Raw genomic sequence first — 13,019 nt, 5'->3', positions numbered from 1 at the left:
CCTCCGCCTACAGGCGTCAAGGCGCCGCTGGCGAGTGGGGCACGGGATAGCGGGTCAGCTACCACGTTTGTGCTCCCCTTTCGATACTGCACCGAAAAGTCGTAATGCTGTATCAGGAGAGCCCAGCGCGCCAGCCGACCCGCAGGCTCGCGGAGCCGCATCAGCCAACTGAGCGCACTGTGGTCTGTCTGCACAACGAATTGCGTTCCATCAAGGTAGACGTCAAATTTGCGCAGTGCAAACACGATGGCGAGGCACTCCTTCTCGGTCACGGAATAATTCCTCTCCGAGGGCAGCAAGGAGCGGCTGGCAAAGGCCAGCGGTTGCAGCACGCCATCGAATTCCTGTAGGAGAACTGCTCCTAAACCCAGATCGCTCGCGTCAGTCTGGACTACGATCTGTCTGGTCAGGTCGGGTAGCCTGAGCTGCGCTGTCTCGGCAATGGCACTAGACAGGAGGCGAAAGGATCGCTCTTGCTCGGGCCCCCATCGCCACGCTGCAGTCTTTCCCAAGAGCTTGGTCAAGGGCGCCTGCACGCGGGCACAGGACGGGATGAACGACCGATAAAAATTGGCCATTCCCAGAAAAAGGCGAAGGCCGCGTTCGTCGTTGGGCGCGGGAAATTCGAGTATAGCTCGAAGTTTCTCCGCATCAGGCTCAATGGAGCCCTCGCCCAGCGTGAACCCTAGTAACTGAACCCGGGTCCGCGCTATTTGGGCTTTCGCAGGATTCAGTCATCCCAGCAGCCCGTACCCTCTCGAGCACGTCGGCAATGTGGCCTAAGTGCTCATCGAAGGTTCTTGAATAAATCACAATATCGTCCAGGTAGCACATGGCGTGGGACCATTTCGCTTCCCCCAGGACGCGGTCCATGAGCCTCTGAAAAGTCGCAGGACCATTGCAGAGACCAAAGGGCATACGAGTGAACTCAAACAGCCCTCTGTGGCACGTGAACGCGGTCTTAGACCGGTCAGTGTCAGCCATCTGGACCTGTAGGTAACCTTTGGAGGCATCTAGCGTGGAAAAGTACCGCGCGCTGCCCAGGTTTCCTACGATTGAGCTGATCGTCGGGAGCGGATAGGCATCCTTGCGAGCCAGCGCATTTAGACGGCGATAATCCACACACAAACGGTGGCTGCCATCTTTCTTAGGCACCAACACCACCGGAGACGCCCAGGCGCTGGACGAGCGGCGGATAATGTCCGCCGACAGCATCTCATCCAGCAACCCATCAATCACCTGCCTTTTCGCAAGGCTGACGGGTCTAGGGTTGCACTTCAAAGGAAGCGCGTCTCCAGTGTGGATCTTGCGGCTCACTAAAGTGGTACAGCCAGGTTGATCCGTGAAGAGCTCATCGTACTGACGCAATAGCGCTGTCAAACGAGCCTTCGTGCCGCGCCGCTCGGTCCCAAAGGGGAGGCTGAACGACGGAACGCTCGACACAAGGGCGTGGCCCTGTCCGCTGAGCGTGGCACTCTCCGAACGCCTTCACTGCGCAGGCAGATACTGACGCCGGTGGGCTAATGAACGGCTTAAGCTGGGAAAATGGTCCGTCGCGATAGCCGTCATTGGCAATGTCCACCACGATCCCGGTTTTCAGGAGAAAGTCCCGTCCGAGAATCATGGGCACACTGAGCCCTGGGAGATGGATGAAACGCGTGCGTCTCGTCCGCTCTCCCCACCTGACAGTCAGCCTCGCGGCGCCAGCCGAATGGGCTACGTCTTTCGCAAGGTTGAATGCCGTACGGCAGTCCCGCAAGCGCACAGAGTGCTTTTGCAAGTGGGACAACACCTCTTCACCGAACAAGGAAGCGCTGGCTCCCGTATCCAGTAACGCCGAAAATTCGCGGCCAGCAATGGTGACCGGAATAAACGGCGCGTGCGCATTAGCAAGGCAGCTTGCTCTGTACGCAGAGGGAATTAGCAGAGATTGGGCCGGTGGTCCCTTTACGACTGACCCCCGCCGCCGTTTCCCTGCCTCGCAGGAGGCCTGGCTACGGTGCATTCTCTTGCTAAGTGGCCCCTCTCTTGGCAGCGGAAACAGCGCACACCGCCGCGAGCTTGGTCGCGGGACAATGGCGCCTCTCCCTGCCTGGGTCCGCCCGCTGCACGACCGAAGGGTCGGCCGGGTCGGGTTTCCCCCTCCGCTGTGCGTTGGAGCGCTTGGCGCCCCTCTGCACGCGCTTCAGAAAACGGTGCAGCGCAGGCTGCCCGTCTCCCGTACGAGTAGGGATCGAGAGCTCTGTCGCTCAACTCCCATGCCTCGTTTTGCCCGCTAACAGCTGCAAAGGCAGGTTGTGCGGGTGGTCGCCGGTTGGGTAAGGGCAAGGCCCCTCTCCATGCACAGCGTGGCTCAAGGGCCTCGTTTGCCGGCGGTGGCGGACGATAGGCGCGCGCAGCGAGAATGTCGCCTTGAATGCGCTTTGCCTCGGCGGCCAGCTCCTCCAAATCTCGGAATCGGCCGCCTCGCAGGTAAGCCGAAAAGGTCGGATGTGCCTGCCTGATCGTCCTTTCGACACGCTCCTCGTTCGAGGCTCTGGGCTCGGCGATTGAGAAAAGGTCTTCCATCGCACGAACATACTCTTGCAGCGACTCATCCGGAGCCTGAGTACGGAGCTCCAGCTCTCGCCGCATCCTACGCTCGTAGTCAGCGGGCAGATATTCGCGCAGGAATGCTGCACGGAACTCCTCGAGAGTCGCTGCCCGATGGCCGGAAAGCCGATGCCACCGAGCTGCCGTGTCAGTCAGCGCTGCGGGGATGATGTGTGCAAGCACCACCTGCTCAGTGAGACCCATAGTTCTCTGATAATGGGTGAGGGACTCAAGGAAATCCCGGGCACTGAGTAGGTCATCATACCCGCGGTATGTTGGCATGGGCAACTTGACCGCGGGGTGAGACAACTTCGGCGTGGCCAAAAGCGTCCCAACAGCCCCTGACAGCGACTGGATCATCTGGGCAGCACTGGCTAGCAGCGCCTGCGCCCCGGCCTCAGTGGAGGTTTGGGCGGGCTGCACGAACGAGGGAGGCAAGGCTCCTAGTTCGATGAGCGGCGTGGTTTCCACAGGGAACCGGGCCAGCGCCTCGCCGTTCCCAGAGCAGAATTGACTGCTCGCGGGGCACGGCTGCTGCTGTTCGAAACTGCCGGTTGCGACAGCGTGACACGAACTGCTTTCGCACTGGGCGGAAAGCGTGCACAGCTGAGGCATGTGACGAGCGGATGCGCCGCAGGGTACTTCCGATACAGCTCCAATGGGAACCGCGTGGTCGACATTATGGGTTGTGTCGCCGTAAACCCCAATGGGGGCCGCGGCCAACCACGGTGTCTAGCTATTCGAAGGAACCGCAGCCAGCTGATAAAACGACGCTACAAATCCGTAGGGAGCCGACATGTAGCTGCCGAGTGCCCCGCTGGGGGTGGTAGACATGGTGCACAAGCGTGATCGGCAAGGCGACCTGCTCGGCTATTGTGCCATCAAAGGCGTAAGCGCCAATGACTTAGCACGTTGGGCGCCAGTTGTGGGTTTCTACGTGGACACAGGCCACCACCCACCGCGGGTTCGAGCTTCGCGCGAGCCAAGGGCCCCGATCAGCCGTCACCACACACACACTGGGACACCGATGCGGCGCACTCAACCTCCGCTGGGAGGAGAGTGATTCGCCGCAAAGAAATAGGCCTCCAAGTTCACAAAGGAGACGTTTATTCACGTCGTCCTTCAGCAGTACACACACTCAATTGTCACCCCGTCCCGGGGTCGCGCGAGGAGCAAGGCTCCGCTGCGCGCACGAAGCGACTCGAGTAATGCGCGCCGCTAGCACGCCGCTGCAGGAGAATGTCCCCGCGGCAGTGCTGTGATCTCTCTCTCGTGTCGGCCGTTGGGCCGGTTGCGAGAGAGAGTGGGCAAACAACGCAAGGTACGCCTGTCGGAGGTCGCTGGACCCCGCTGGACAGGCTCGAGCCGCTGCAGGTCAGAGGACACGTGCGGGCGAGCTCGAGTAAGCACTGGTCCGAACGGCAAAGGCCGGCACGGACAAACAGTAGCGTAGGCACCTTACGATGTCTCGGAGGGATCTCTCTCTCGTGTCGACCGTTGGGCCGGTTGCGAGAGAGAGTGGGCAAACAACGCAAGGTACGCCTGTCGGAGGTCGCTGGACCCCGCTGGACAGGCTCGAGCCGCTGCAGGTCAGAGGACACGTGCGGGCGAGCTCGAGTAAACACTGGTCCGAACGGCAAAGGCCGGCACGGACAAACAGTAGCGTAGGCACCTTACGATGTCTCGGAGGGATCTCTCTCTCTCTGGGCCCCACTCGGACGGTCGCGCGGTGCGCGGCCGGCCAAACGGGTCCCGAAAATCCCGCCAAAAGGCGCCAATGGCAAAGGCCCTTGGGGAGCCGGGGCGGAGCTGTGGCCAAATGACAGTGATTAGTCACTTAGCCGCCTCTCCACCGCCTGAGACGGGAGCAAGGGAAAGAGGAGAAACAACGCGGGAAGCCGGCAAAGCCGCGCAAAGGCAACGGCGGAAAGCCAGGATTCCCACAATTTAAATGACCTCCAGTCATACAAAAAAAAATGGGTTCCTTCCGCAAGTCTTAATGGAACAGATACCAACGGAAAACAATCCTGGAAGTTGTCCTGCAGAGCACAGAACAGAAGCAAAATCCATTCACCCTCTCTTTGGTGGAAAGGCGGCGCCTTGATGACAACGAGAGTACCATCAACACACCCGACGATGCCGAGGATGCTGCCATTGCGAAGGTAGCCCTCCTTTGCTGCCGCCTTCTCCTCAGGGCTCACGGGGAACTGAACCCAGCCCTTCTGCGCGCCAACTTTGCATATTGCCGCCGCCACCCACCGCACGCACTTGCTCACCGTCGGCTGTGTGATGCCGACGTGCGCCCCGTTGCCTACGGCAACTTGAAAGCCGCCGGTAGCAAAGAACCGCAGTGCACACAGCACCAGTTCATCGACGAGTTCGTCTCACAGCCACTCCGCAATCTGCTTCTGCATTCGATTAAGAAACGGTAACAAAGCAATCAAACTTCTTCACGCTGGAGAAAATACTTTATTTAAATGACCTCCAGTCATACAAAAAAAAATGGATTCCTTCCGCAAGTCTTAATGGAACAGAAACCAACGGGAAAAATCCTGGAAGTTGTCCTGCAGACCATAGAACAGAAGCAAAATCCATTCATCCTCTCTTTGCTGGAAAGGGTGCCCTGTGGGCAGCATTGCCCCGCGGCGCCTTGATGGCAACGAGAGTACCATCAACACACCCGACGATGCCGAGGATGCTGCCATTGCGAAGGTAGCCCTCCTTTGCCGCCGCCTTCTCCTCAGGGCTCACGGGGAACTGAACCCAGCCCTTCTGCGCGCCAACTTTGCATATTGCCGCCGCCACCCACCGCACGCACTTGCTCACCGTCGGCTGTGTGATGCCGACGTGCGCCTCGTTGCCTACGGCAACTTGAAAGCCGCCGGTAGCAAAGAACCGCAGTGCACACAGCACCAGTTCATCGGCGAGTTCGTCTCACAGCCACTCCGCAATCTGCTTCTCCAGTCGAAAAAGGCATCGAAACAGCTCGTCTGGCAAGTGAAATGCGTATTCTTGCGCCCTCTTTCGCTGTTGCTCGCGCTGCCGCAGTCGCCTCAGTCTTATAGCCACATACGCCGCTGCGGCCGCCTCCATTTTCTGCTATAAACGCAACGGTGAAATTGACCCTCTCGAGGCGATCACAAAAAAAAAAAACATGAATTTGCGCCTGCATAATTAGGTGTGCAATGTCATCGCTTCTGTCATGTTTGCGATGTGAACGACAGCCACCCATGACGCAAAAAGCAACATGGCCGCCGGCCACGGCCGACCAATAGGAGCGCGGCCACGGCGAGGCTAATTGACAAGTTTTTGACAAGTTTTTGATTTGACAGTACCGTAATACGGCCCCAGTGTGCCTGCTCTCTGTAACGCGTTTTTGCTGAGACTGGCAGCGTCGCTTCCATGCCAGAGCCCCTGGTGGTGGATTTTTTTTTTACTTGCGTTGCAGGGCTTTTATCTAATACGAACAAGTTGTTTTTGTTGATCTAATATAAAACACCGACAGGTGACAAAATGTGTCTCTATTTATTCACACAATTTGCAGTATATTTACTATTTGTCCAATCGTCAGCTCGCGCCAGGTGATGTCATATCCGCTGCTAAAACCCGCCACTGTGTGGGGACATTATCAGAGCCATGAATTTGTTTTTGGGAGGACATTAAAATATTAAAAATTGAATATACGCGGTATTACCGACGCTAATAGCTCCATTGTATCTGCCTGTATGCGATCAACAGGCAGAACAGTCAACTAAGATTGTGTTTCTGGGCCCCTTTAATGGCAGTGCCGACACAAATTCCTCATTGTTGATAGTGTTGTCGTCGGACCCATGTTTGTGAGACACACACTCAGTCTCGCAAGGTTCTTCGTCTGCTTCCAGTGCATTACGGCTTGTGGACGTTTCTGGCTGCATCGCAGCTTCATCAGATTGACAGAGTGCTGCCACTTGGCTTGCTCTGCGCCTGATTTTTTGTCTAGTTCCAACGTCAACGAGGCGTCGCTTAATCCTCTGCTTCTTCCGGGAACAGTGAGTGTCAATTCACATCCACACAAAGCTAGTTATGATGCACTGAAGTTGGCTCGCGTGCAAGCAAAGCGAGCGCTTGCTGAAGGTAGGCTTGTGCATGAGGAGTACCAGAAAAGAAACGATAGGAAGCACTTTCAAAACACCTATGTCACACACCGACCTAGCTATGCACTCGTCAGCACAAAATTGCAGCGCAGCTGCCAGTCGCCGCCATGACTGCGTGCCCGTGTGGCTTGGCTTGGCTGCGTTTTACCTAAGATAGAAACCACCTAAGCCAAAAAATGTTAAAATATTTTTTTTTTCAGTAAACTCAAAACATATTTAGACGACAGAAATATAGCTAAAAATAAAAGTACTGAATACTAAACACACATTTTTTTTACAATTCAGATGTTTTTACATGTACAGGACAAAAAAATGCTGTCATGAGCACGGTCCACAGAGGACAACAACAGCGGCCATGTGACCATGTGCGCGCGCTCAATTTGCAGTTGCATCGATCGCATTGTAGCACGAGGGTCTGACGTCTTTGACTTTTCGGGGCTGTGCAATAGTTTACAGGTGAGTGCATATTATACTTGTGCTACTGATTTGAAGGCACTGTTTTTAGTTCGTAGGCATAGTTAAATCTGCATGCTGTCGTTCACGGGTGGCCATACATTTAAGCACTTCTTTTATTTCCCGCTGCGGTTGAATGGCATCCGCGTTTCTGCGTGTTTTTTCCGACAAAAATTCTTATTGCAATGTTAGCATAACGTTGCTATGCTGCCCACGCATAAAACATGGTGGAGATAGATCGTTACGATGTTCAACATTCTTCTCACTCATTATTTGAGAATCGCGACATGATGCTAAAACCTTAAATCGGCATGCATTTAGCTTATATTGCTTCATTAGTCTGCGCGGCCGTTTAATGCAATTTAGCGCCCGCAAAAATTCTTAGCAGTTAGCCCTCAGCAAGTTGTAATAGCTATGAAGCGTTCCTCAACTTTGTTTTTCTATCCTTGCCAGTTTGAAATGCCTTTATTTTGGCAGTTAGGCCTGTTGGTATGCTGGCATGCTAACTAATCACGTTTTGTTTGCGCAGGATGTTTTTCATTGTAGAGTTTTCTAGCGGTGACGGAGTGGCTGCAGTGCCCAAAGCTTGGGTTAAAAATGAAGAAGCACTTTGGCTGCCGTACAGGAATCCGTCCCGATGCCGAAGTGCAATAAAAAGTTGCAAGAAGCAAGGAGAAGCATGGACAGCCCATAAATGCTGCGTCTTGGGCTAAGCGGGTATGTCTTCTTTCGTTAGTGTATTATTCTATTTATTTATTTATTTATTGTGCACTTCATATGCCTCAGATTTGGGTATTGCATGCTGAGCTGCAGAGCACTGCTTGGGTTTGTAATTTCAGTGTTATAAACTTTTCAGATGAAATGGCAAAACATTCTGAAATTTTGATTCAGGGATTAGCGTTACCTTTGTATTGTAATCGGATTATTATTAATCGCATGTCAGAGCTGCTTTTACGAACCTCTGTGTTGTTTACTGAATTGCTTTTTAGCTACCCCATTCAGTGTGGTCGGTTTTTAAATACTGAAATCCTTGCATGTAGCGACCTACTGGGAAGCCAAAAAAAGAAAAAAAAACTGAAGAAGTCTCTGATCTCACAACGGATGATGAGCATGCGAAAAAGAGGGTTAGAAGGCCCACTGAGAAGCTCCTCTAGGCAGGTGAGCCTCCACCACTGCTGAAGTTTGTTTGCCAAGCATGCTTCATTGAGTCCTACATTTGTTATATGCTTCGGTACTGTTCATGAACATTACTTTACCAGTTCACTTATTTATTGAAATAACTAATGACTTTAGCCATTTTTAACCTTGTAGAGTCTGAGGATGACAGTGGCAGTGAAGTGCCAAAGAACAAGAGGCAGAGGAAGGTGACATCTTTCATCTCTAGCGATGACAGCATTGACAGCAGTGATCATGCGCCTGCAGCTGCTCTGAAGCCTGTGCAGCAGATGCCTTTTGCGGCCTGCCCTGCTCCTAGAAGTACAGTAGTGTCGGCAGCGCCTGGTAAAGAGGAAAGTGGGATACAAGGTGAACACTTGTGCCTCTACTTAGTTGCAATCACCATCTAATATGCAACGTATTTTGGAAGAGTAACCAACATTGCAAGTGGACATGGTTACTTCTCTGTTACGGTGCTTTCCTGGGTTAGTATAACTAAAATTTGGTCAATTAGGAAATTCTAGGCAGCAGCTCATTTTTGCTGCGTCGTTATTTCAGTGCATTTTTTAATTTTTTGCATTTCTGTATCAGGGCTTCTGAAAAATGGCTTAAAAATGCTGGCAAAGGTAGGAGAAAAAAATTGATCATCTGGCAGAAAGTGTGTAACGTCCTCAAAATGCTCAAGGAAATGCACAAGCAGTGCCCTCAGCAAGCATGGAAGCCCTCCAGCTCTTGCCTCTTTTCCCCGCAGGGGCACCTTGTGTAAAGAGGTGTTGGTGCTTGGCGCCACCACGGACCCTTAGCCCCCATACCGAAGCTGCCATCCGTACCGTGGCGATAGGTTGAAAGGTGGAGGGAAGAAACCTTGAACGGTGGCGGTCGAGGAAGTGGTCAATCCTCGGCCGATGGGCTCCTCGTCTGTCTACCAGGCGGGGAGTCCCGGGACCTTCCTCTGTGTATAAGGGTGAATCAGAGGCGACAAAGTATTGGGAACCCTTAGTCAGTACATGCCGTATGAAAAAATCTGCAAAAAAATCTGATCGGCCCCCGAAAAGGGGTCGCACTGATGTGAAGAAACTAAGTCCACAGAAGCCAGAAGCGTTTGCGAAGTTTTTTATGCTTCACTCAAACACTGATGTACCGGTAGCCAACCTATCTGCATTTGTCATCGCCAACACCCTAAAAAGTTGTGTAGGCAAAGACTACAAAGCAAAAAAGGAACGAACCGGAGATCTCCTTGTAGAAATAAACACAAAAGAACAGAGCACCAAACTAATGTCATTACAGAATCTTGGAGAAATGAGCGTGCAGGTAAGCCCGCACCGCACCCTGAACCACTCAAAGGGCGTCATATCTGAATATGAACTCCTACAGAGTACCGATGCTGAAATGGAAAAAGAACTAGCCGAACAGGGAGTAATAGCAGCCCGACGAATAACCATCCGGAGAAATAATGCTGAAATCAAGACCAAACACATTGTACTAACTTTCAATAGCACAACTTTGCCTGACTCCATCCACGCCGCATACCTCCATTGTAAAGTCCGCCCATACATACCGAATCCGAGACGATGTTTCAAGTGCCAGCGCTTTGGACACAGCATGTTGGCCTGCCGGGGTAAACCCACTTGTGTCACATGCGCGGAAGACGCACACACAGAAGAAACATGCGAACGCACACCAAAATGCATCAACTGCAATGGCGCACATGGCGCGTACTCCAGGTCGTGCCCAGTCTGGAAAACAGAAAAACAAATTATAACTTTGAAGACCACAGAAAACCTGTCCTACCTTGAGGCAAAAAAATGCGTCTCTTTCCAACAGAAACAAGGGACATACTCTGAAGCGGTGACGCGGGGACCGCCGCCGCCTTCAGTTTCTGTCGGCACACAGGTCTATCCGGTGGACCTGGTGTCGACACCCAAGTCCCCACCACAGAAGTCGGTGGTACAGTTCACAGGGCTGAAACTTTCGCGAGAAGACCACGCGATACTCGCCGGAGGCCCTCAGGCCCCACTTTCAGCAGCGGCATCCTCGGCGACAGACACCCAGAACAGCTCTGCTGAACTGGACCTGTCGCCCCACTCCTCTAAGAAGGCGCCTGCTGGCCCAAGAGACTCTGCCGCTGGAGCAGGGACTGGTTCAGCGGTGCCAACAAAAAAGAGGAATGTGAAGGCCAAGGCCATCGCAAGCAAGAAGCATCCTCCACGTCCACCGTGGAGGAGAAGGATGTCAGCGAAAGTCCGCCGACATCTAAAACTCACACATCCGCGGCGTCTCCGCGGAAATCCGGCGCCATGAATGTGGCAACGGATTTAACTCCTGGTTCGCCACCGCTGCAGCGGCGGCGAGACTCCTTAGAGAAAAAAGGGAAACCACGAATCACTTCTCCTGAGAATAAGTAACTTTCCCCAATCCCGAACTTATCACAATGGCGTATCTAATACAATGGAACTGTAGAGGTCTACATAGAAACTACACAGACATAACCGATATGCTCAAAACAATGGCACCTACAGCTGTGTGCCTGCAAGAAACGAACCTTGGGCCACAGCACACAAACATCTTAAAAAAATATAATATTTTCCGGAAAGACAGAGTACAAGCTAGCCGACTCTCAGGAGGCGTCGCTATCATTACGCAAAGCGATGTCCCTGCAAGAGAGGTATCATTAAAGACGAACTTAGAAGCGGTCGCAGTAAACATCATTAGCCATAAAACAATAACAATATGTTCTGTGTACATACCACCACACAACACAATGCATGACCTAGAAGAACTTCTGGAACAGTTGCCAGAGCCATATGTAATAATAGGGGATTTTAACGCATACTCCTCATTCTGGGGAAGTGAGCATACTGATTTCAGGGGTCAGCTCATCGAGGATTTTATTCTTTTGAATAACATATGTTTAATGAATACGGGAAAAGCTACGTACTGCTGCCCCAGCTCTGGAAAAATGACCTGCCTCGATTTAGCATTTGCATCACCATCTGTTTTTAATGATTTTATTTGGGATGTTTTAGATGACCCCCGGGGAAGTGATCACTTACCTACGGTTTTAAAGCTAACATCAGATACAGTCATCCTCCCTACGAAGCCTCGGCGATGGAAAATTCACCTCGCCGATTGGGCACTTTTCAGAACGACGGCCACATTAGAAAAAGAATATGCCGAAACCCTTACTATAGAAGAAATAAATGAAAAATTTGTCACATGCTTAATATCTGCAGCAATAGAAGCCATCCCACAAACGTCTGAAATTGCACGAAAAACACATAAAGTTTGGTGGTCAAATGAATGCTCATTGGCTAAAAAGCTGCAAAACAAGGCTTGGGGCAACCTTCGCAGATATCCCACTGCAGAAAACCTGCTCATATTCAAAAGGGCTAGGGCCAAAGCACGATACACTAGACGCAACGCAGAAAGGGCATCATGGCAACAGTACATATCCTCCATAAAAAGCTCAATATCATCAAAGAAAATGTGGGAGCAGGTGCGGAAATTCACTGGAAATTTTACTCCTTTCACATTTCCGGTACTCAAACAACATTAGAAGAGCAGGCCAACATATTGGGTGAGCATTTTTCCACAGTTTCAAGCTCATCGAACTACACACTAACATTTCAAAAGCACAAAACAATAGTAGAAAAATAAAAACTTCCCATTGGAACATGCATATACGAAGACTACAATCAGCTTATTACAATGCAGGAACTAAACACAGTACTAACATCCGGTAAAATGACAGCACCAGGCCCAGACAATACACATTATGCCATGCTTCCTCACCTCTCTGAGACTGCCATAGAGGCTCTCCTAAAACTTTTCAATAAAATATGGATGAGTGGAGAAATCCCCCAAGCATGGAAAGAAGCAATCATAGTACCCTTCCTAAAACCTGGCAAACCACCAACTAGTCCCACCAGTTACAGGCCAATAGCACTCACTAGCTGTATAGCAAAATCATTAGAAAGCATTCTAAACATCAGACTAACCTTCATACTTCAGTCCCAGCAACTTTTAGATATACACCAGTGCGGTTTTAAAAAGACATGTTCCACAACCGATCACCTCGTTCGCTTTGAGAACACAGTTCGCGAATCGTTCATCCACAACCAACACTGTATCGGGGTCTTCTTCGACCTGGAGAAGGCTTACGATACCACTTGGAGGTTCGGTATCCTCCGTGACCTAGCGGACCTAGGTATTCGCGGCAAGATGCTGGGCTGTTTGAGCGACTTCCTAAGCAACCGTACGTTCAGAGTCCGCCTAGGTGCAACCTTCTCCAACACTTTTATTCAAGAAACTGGCGTACCCCAGGGGTGCATCCTCAGCGCGACCTTATTCATCATCAAAATGAACTCCATAGGAAAAGTAATCACAAAATCCATAATGTACTCAGTTTACGTAGACGACCTCCAAATAGCATGCACGTCTTCCAGCATACCTGCCTGTGAGCGACAGATACAAATAACAATAAATAAGCCGCCGCGGTGGCTGAGCGGTTATGGTGCTCGTCTGCTGGCCCAAAAGACGCGGGTTCGATCCCGGCCGCGGCGGCTAGAATTTCTTTGGAGGAGAAATTCTAGAGGCCCGTGTACTGTGCGATGTCAGTGCACGTTAAAGAACCCCAGGTGGTCGAAATTTCCGGAGCCCTCCACTACGGCGTCTCTCATAGCCTTA

The sequence above is a fragment of the Amblyomma mixtum genome, chromosome 2, assembly GCF_055824585.1.
Source record: "Amblyomma mixtum isolate Tamu chromosome 2, ASM5582458v1, whole genome shotgun sequence".
In the NCBI taxonomy this organism is placed as follows: domain Eukaryota; kingdom Metazoa; phylum Arthropoda; class Arachnida; order Ixodida; family Ixodidae; genus Amblyomma; species Amblyomma mixtum.
This window is presented reverse-complemented; position numbering follows the sequence as displayed.